The sequence below is a fragment of the Rattus norvegicus genome, chromosome 18, assembly GCF_036323735.1.
Source record: "Rattus norvegicus strain BN/NHsdMcwi chromosome 18, GRCr8, whole genome shotgun sequence".
Taxonomy (NCBI): domain Eukaryota; kingdom Metazoa; phylum Chordata; class Mammalia; order Rodentia; family Muridae; genus Rattus; species Rattus norvegicus.
The window spans coordinates 78,999,987-79,006,176 of NC_086036.1; the positions used below are offsets into that span (position 1 = coordinate 78,999,987).

The window sequence follows — 6,190 nt, forward strand, 5'->3', positions numbered from 1 at the left end:
AGAAAATGGCGGTTTGGTGGGGTGCAGGCTCAGCCAAGGTGAACTTGGGCTACAAAGTTGCCATCACGGCCCCAGGCCATCTACTCTTGAATAAACAATGGTTATCTTGTTGCCTTTCACCTCCTCTGCCTCAGTTTGCTTGTAGAAGGTGAGGACTCTGTATCACTGTCTTAGTTAGGGTTTTGCTGCTGTGAACAGATGCCGTGACCAAGGCAACTCTTATAAGGACATCATTTAACTGGGGCTAACTTACAGGTTCAGAGGTTCAGTCCATTATCATCAAGGAGGGAACATGGCAGCATCCAGGCAGGCATGGTTCAGGAGGATATAAGAGTTCTACATTTTCATCTGAAGGCTGCTAGCAGAATACTGACTTCCAGGCAGCTAGGACTAGGGTCTTTAAGCCCATACCTACAGTGACACACCTAGGGTCTTTAAGGCCACACCTCTTAATAGTGCCAATCCCTGGGCCAAGCATATACAAACCATCATAATCACCCATCTTCTATCCACAATAGGATTGGCTCTCTTAGATGTACTAACATCTTTTAGTAGGCAGGATTTCATGCTGATCAGAAGGTATCTGATGGATGATATGGACTGCCTTGACTCCCATCCCACCAACCATGGTGCATTCTTCCTGCTCTAGCTGCCCGGCAGGGGCTTCCGGGAACTGGCTTTGGAAATTGAACCTTAGTGTGGACTGAGTAGGATGTCTTCTACTTGTAAATGTGTGTACTGACAGGCTGACATGCAAATTTCCCTTCCGAAAGAGAGCATTCAACAGTTTTCAGAACCATGCAGAACAGGCTCTTTGCAGGGAATGCTTGGTGGCACTGAACCAGAATTGGGGAGAGAGAAAGAAAGAGAGAGAGAGAGAGAGAGAGAGAGAGAGAGAGAGTGTCATGTCTTGCCATTCGCCTTGCTTCCCATTAAGACTCTAAGATATTCCGTTGGATGACTTTATACCATGAAGAGTGGTCCCACATCACTTATGGATTTGAAAAGAATGGAAAAAAAAATAAAGAGACAAAGACCAAGATGGCGGTGCATCTTAGAAAGGGAGTAAAACGTTGAACTCAGCTGCCATTTGCCAAGCCTTAGCACAGCACTTGTGTGAGGCCTGCGTATAGCATCAGAGTTTAGCAAGGTGGTCCCCACTGGTGAGAGAAACTGTGGGGAGAAGCCTCCTCAGGAGCGACTCTGCATGCGTCCAGGCTGAGCAAACTTCCCACAGCACTCTGTTCCTGGACATCTCATTGGCATTTTGCGTGAGAACCAAGTTAGTCCACTATCAATAATCACAATGATTTAATCGTGTGCACAAACGGTTTCCAAGGGAGACCTTTGGTCTGTCTGCCTTCACAGACAAGGAAACTATAAGCTGATTAGCTATTGCCAGCTTTCCAACAAGAAGAAAGAGAGAACCTTCAACTCCCCCCACCCCCACCTCACCCCACCCCTGCTGAACAATCTCTGTCCCAGTATCCAGGAGGGAGACATTATGTATTTCACAGTCCTCACTCTGGCCATTGGGAAAGACACCCCCAAATGTGTGGTAGGAACAGGAATGACCCCCTTCCCACAGGCTCACAGGTTCGAAGACTTGAGATCAGGTGGCAGTTTTAGGAGGTGGTACAATCCCTGGGGCTGTGACCTGGTTGGCTGACATGGGTTGTTGGAGGCGAGCCTTCTGTGGGACTTCTGCTTTGGCTTCTGCCTGGTCTCTCTCCTTCCTAACCTGCCCAGGTGTGAACTCGCCGCTCTCGGAGCTCCTTCTCACGTGAACTGACTGCTCCAGCTGCCACACCTTCGCAGGCCTAGCCTGTGCGGCCTGATGTTCTCACTGGCGTGCATTGTTAGCTGACTCGATGGTGCTGGACAAAGCCACCTAACTCAGCATCCTCATAAAATGGGCGTCTGTTTGACAGAGTTGCAAGTGATGTGTGAAATCTTGATAACAAATAAAAAGTCTCTTACTGGGCCTGTTAGCAAACTTGTTCTCAGCTCTCTTTAGTGGGATTCTGAAAGTCTAAAATCTGCATTCGCTGACTGAGGCATTTTAACTTAGACATGGAGTGAAGGAAAGGCTGATGCACAATTCTTTGGGTTGTTGAGGTTTTCTGAGTGAGATGAAGATACCAGATCCTAGCTGCCTTGCAAAATCTGTTCCCATGTGTACCTTTAAATACATGTGAGTGCACTTATGGAATCCCTCCCTTCAACATTTTTAAATAATGAAGTATTCAGCATGTCCAATCCTCCGCACCCCTTCCCCCTGCTAATGGCACGCTGTAGCATTTGGATGCAATGATTCAGGGGCGTGGGCACACCATTACTGTCACCTCTACTGAATTTGGTTGACTTTGATGTCTCCCTGACATCTGCCTCTGTTCCAGGGTTCACCAGTGACATCCATATCAGTCTTTACTCTTACAGATAATCTGGAAAAGAAGGGAAAGAGAGAAATAAAGAACTGTAGTCACCATCCTACAGGGTGTGGCATGCACAGCCCGGGGGAACTCTGTTTTCGTGGCTCAAGGTGATTGCGTGAACCCTTCTGTCACAAAAAGAGTGGATGCAGGGGACTGTGACCTCTAGAAAACATGGAGGACAGGATCTGTGAAACCAGTTATGAAAAAGCTAATTTTATTTAAAAATATTTTCCTGGGTAGTTGATAGAATTCATTCATGAATCGTACCTAGTGCTGTATCTGTTCAAAGTTGAACCGTGAGGATCTGTTTAAAGTTAAAATTATTTTGTTAAGTAAGAGTCGATTTGTTCTGTTTATACAGCCCTTCCTAAATCAGCATTCTTGGGGTATTGAAGTATTAATGATTATTTTATCATTATTAATGATAATTAAAAGATTAATGTATTAGAATAAAGCTGTGTGTGACCAGAAAGAAGACACTTTAGAAACCACAGCTACTTGAGCCTGTTGTGACTATAACAGTTGATTCCTGTTGATCCAATTTTATAATGATTGTCTAGATTTCCCGTGAAAGACTCGAATATCCAATGCCCAGCTGAGAATAAAGTAGACATTTCACGTGGATTTTTCAACAGTCCATAAATTACCCACATTGTGCATCTCATCTTGGGAATGCGCTGGTCTTTAGAATGAAGGCTAACCAGGGTTCTTACTTATATTATTGAATTTCCCATCGGCACCCTAATTGCTTCCAAACTCTCCGTTGTGAATTGTCCTAAGCTTCGTGGTGTTTTTGTACCAGCAGGAACCAGAACTGGCTTTATAGGTGGCTGTCACAGAACCCCCTCCAGCCTCAGGCCTGGGAACCGGTAGCTACAGCCCAGAGGCAGTCCTTCTGCGTGGAAGACAGCCATAGTCAGAGTGGGTAGATGAGACTCCTGGTGACCAACTACCCAGATGAGGTGACTCCCGTGAAGCATAACTGGAGTGTGCTCTGTGGAGTAAGCCATGGGACCCTATCTGGTTTCCTACCACAGCCCCACAGCCTGCTTTGGCCACTAAGCTTTTCTGACCAGCTCATCCAGGGAGGGTTTTCCTTCTCTGTCTTATCAAGGAATAATTTCTTCCGAATAACTTGTGAAAATCAGAGCAGATGTCACAGTAAGAATGTGTCCTCCTCCTAGTAAGCAGTGGCTGTTCAATCTAAGATCACCCCCTGCCTTCTTAAGGACTATGGGAATTCTCAATGGTAGCAGACATTTATACAAGGACCTTTGGGGAATCTCAGATTTTATTTTCCTTAAACAAAAAGAAATCTTTATTAGTGTGAGATTAAATAGGGGTTATTTTTTTTTATTTGTGAAAACCTATGTGCTCCCAAGATAAAGGAGAAAAGCCCAACTTCTCCTTCAATAAAGTTTCATTTTCCCTTAATATATATTTTTCTACCCATAATCCTCCACAAGTGCCCAGAATGGATACCATGAAGGTCACAATCTACCTCCCACCTACCTCCATGAACAGCAGCGATAGGCCAGGTGGAAGGGATTACGAATGACACGTGTGTTGAGTGCTTCATTTCCAAGTCTCTGTCCATCTAGATCCACCAAGGTCATTGCCAATTTAAACTATTCCATAATCTTCGATGACTTAAATATGTGAATTTTGGCAATTTTATCAAATAACTCATTATTACCATAAAATGTAATGATTTCCCCCATCACTACCTTAACCAAAACAGGTTTGATGAATAGCTCCAACCATTCATTTTGCAAAAGTTCAGCGTTTTACGAGCGTCAGGCCATTTATTATGGGTGATAGCTTTTATTTCTATGTGAGTCAAATTTTCATTTGACCTCTAGCAAAAACTAATCTCGAATATCTAAGGCGACCCCCAGACGCACAATAATTAACAAAAATGACTTCCAGGGCTAGCTGTAGGGTCTAAATTTCATAAAATTATTTCTGTGTGTGTTTAAGCTGTATTATAATACATTTCCAAACAAGACAATTATTTACTGTATTAAAATGACCACAGCTACATTTTTGAAGACAAATAAAACAAAGAGCTTTTAATATCACTGCTCCCTGGTGTTATGATTCATAGTTAAGCCCAATAGAACATGATTATTTATTCAGAATACCGCACAGGTTCTCAGTTTGCTGGGATTTTAAAATTTAAATGCTTTTCCTTCTTGTGCAGGCTTGCGTCCCTCAAGTAGTCATTTGAACACGGGATAATGAGGGTATCCTTCACAAATCATAAATCAAATTCTGTGCTTTGGTCCTCACCGCTACCCTGATAGCGCTAACAACAGTTTATTTGAAAGTGTGCAGCACACTAAATTATATGGTTTCTCTTCTCTTTCCTAGTTCATGCTTTCCTCTTGGCTACATCTAGTAATTTTTTATTCAGATCACCATACACACCATGCATTCCATATTTATAAATATTCCTAAATACAGACTGGCTATGCTTATGCAATCCTATGGTTCTTAATGGCGCCCTGGTCTGACTCAGAATGAGCGTAGCCATTGTCAGGACGGTGATCTTCAGTTACTTTTGCACATGGTAAGGTGCAATATTCGTAATATTGAAGTTCTTTCTTTGTGGTGGTCAGAGATATACACACCATTGCTGCCCATAAGTGGGCCATTGCCTGTAACAGGAAATGGGAGGATTGTTTTTTGAGTTAATCAATGAGAATGGCATATTTACCTAGCATTTCCTGGCTGTCCTCAATGGTGGCTCCTGGTTCCAGGTACAGTATTCGTTGAACCTGGCCTCATGATAAATTGGGATTCTCTCTGCTCTTTTGTCCTCAGAGTGATTTGTTTTCCTTTTAAAAGCTCTTTATAATGTTTCCTTTATGTGGATAGTAAAATAAACAAACCTCTAGGTTCGCGTTAAGCGGCTGTGCGCTGAGGCGATCATGAACTTCGGAAGGAAGGGCTGAGTCAACCTAGCTATAGCAGAAAGCTGGCCTACGTAGGCAGTCAGTGGGAGCTTCTTCCTTGAGCAATAACATGTATGCAGTATGAGAGACAAGGTGTCATGCTACAATGACATGTTTACATGTAAAGAACATATTTATCTAACCCTAAAGGACGTGTTTACCATGGGCTGGGCACATCTCGGAAGATGCAACTTCACTGTTCTGTTGAGAAGCATCAGCTGGAAGTTTAAAATGGGTCCCTTTCTGGAATTCTCCCGCAGCCTCATCCTCTCAGTCTCGGCAAAGATGGAGAACATTAAGTGTATTACCCAGGATGCAGAAGGACAACGCAAACAGCCAGTGACTGAAATTAAGCTCAGCGCCTCACAGCGTTGAAGAAGCCCAGGTTGCATTTCTCCAGAGGAACGAGCGGCTCCTGAGAGTGCCAGATTTGTGCTGACTGTGCAAGACTGAGGACCGGCTCTCAGATACCTAACACCCATGTTAACAAACAAACACGACAACATCATCATCAACAACATCATCACCAACAAAACATTGTGCGGCCATAATCTCAACACTAGGGAGACAGAGGCAGGAGAGTCTCTATGGCTTCATGGCCATCTAGTCAAGATGAATCGGTGAGCCTGAAGTTCAGTGCTATACCCTGTTCTAAAAAAGGAGGTGGAGAATAATTACAGAGATTCTTCTACGAACACATGTTCACATACACACACACACACACACACACACACACACACACACACACACACGCACGCACGCACACACACGCACACACGCGGTAGCGGGGTGTGGGGA

The 6,190-nt window shown here is 43.9% G+C and overlaps 1 long non-coding RNA gene across 1 annotated transcript; it reads right to left on the reverse strand.

Moving 5' to 3' along the window:
• Positions 1–2,330: 2,330 nt before the first annotated feature.
• LOC120098250 (uncharacterized) lies at positions 2,331–5,827 on the reverse strand. Its single transcript, XR_005496379.2, has 2 exons — positions 5,554–5,827; positions 2,331–2,444 (listed from the first exon to the last, which is right to left on the reverse strand). It is a non-coding gene; the product is annotated as an uncharacterized LOC120098250 (long non-coding RNA).
• Positions 5,828–6,190: the final 363 nt, after the last annotated feature.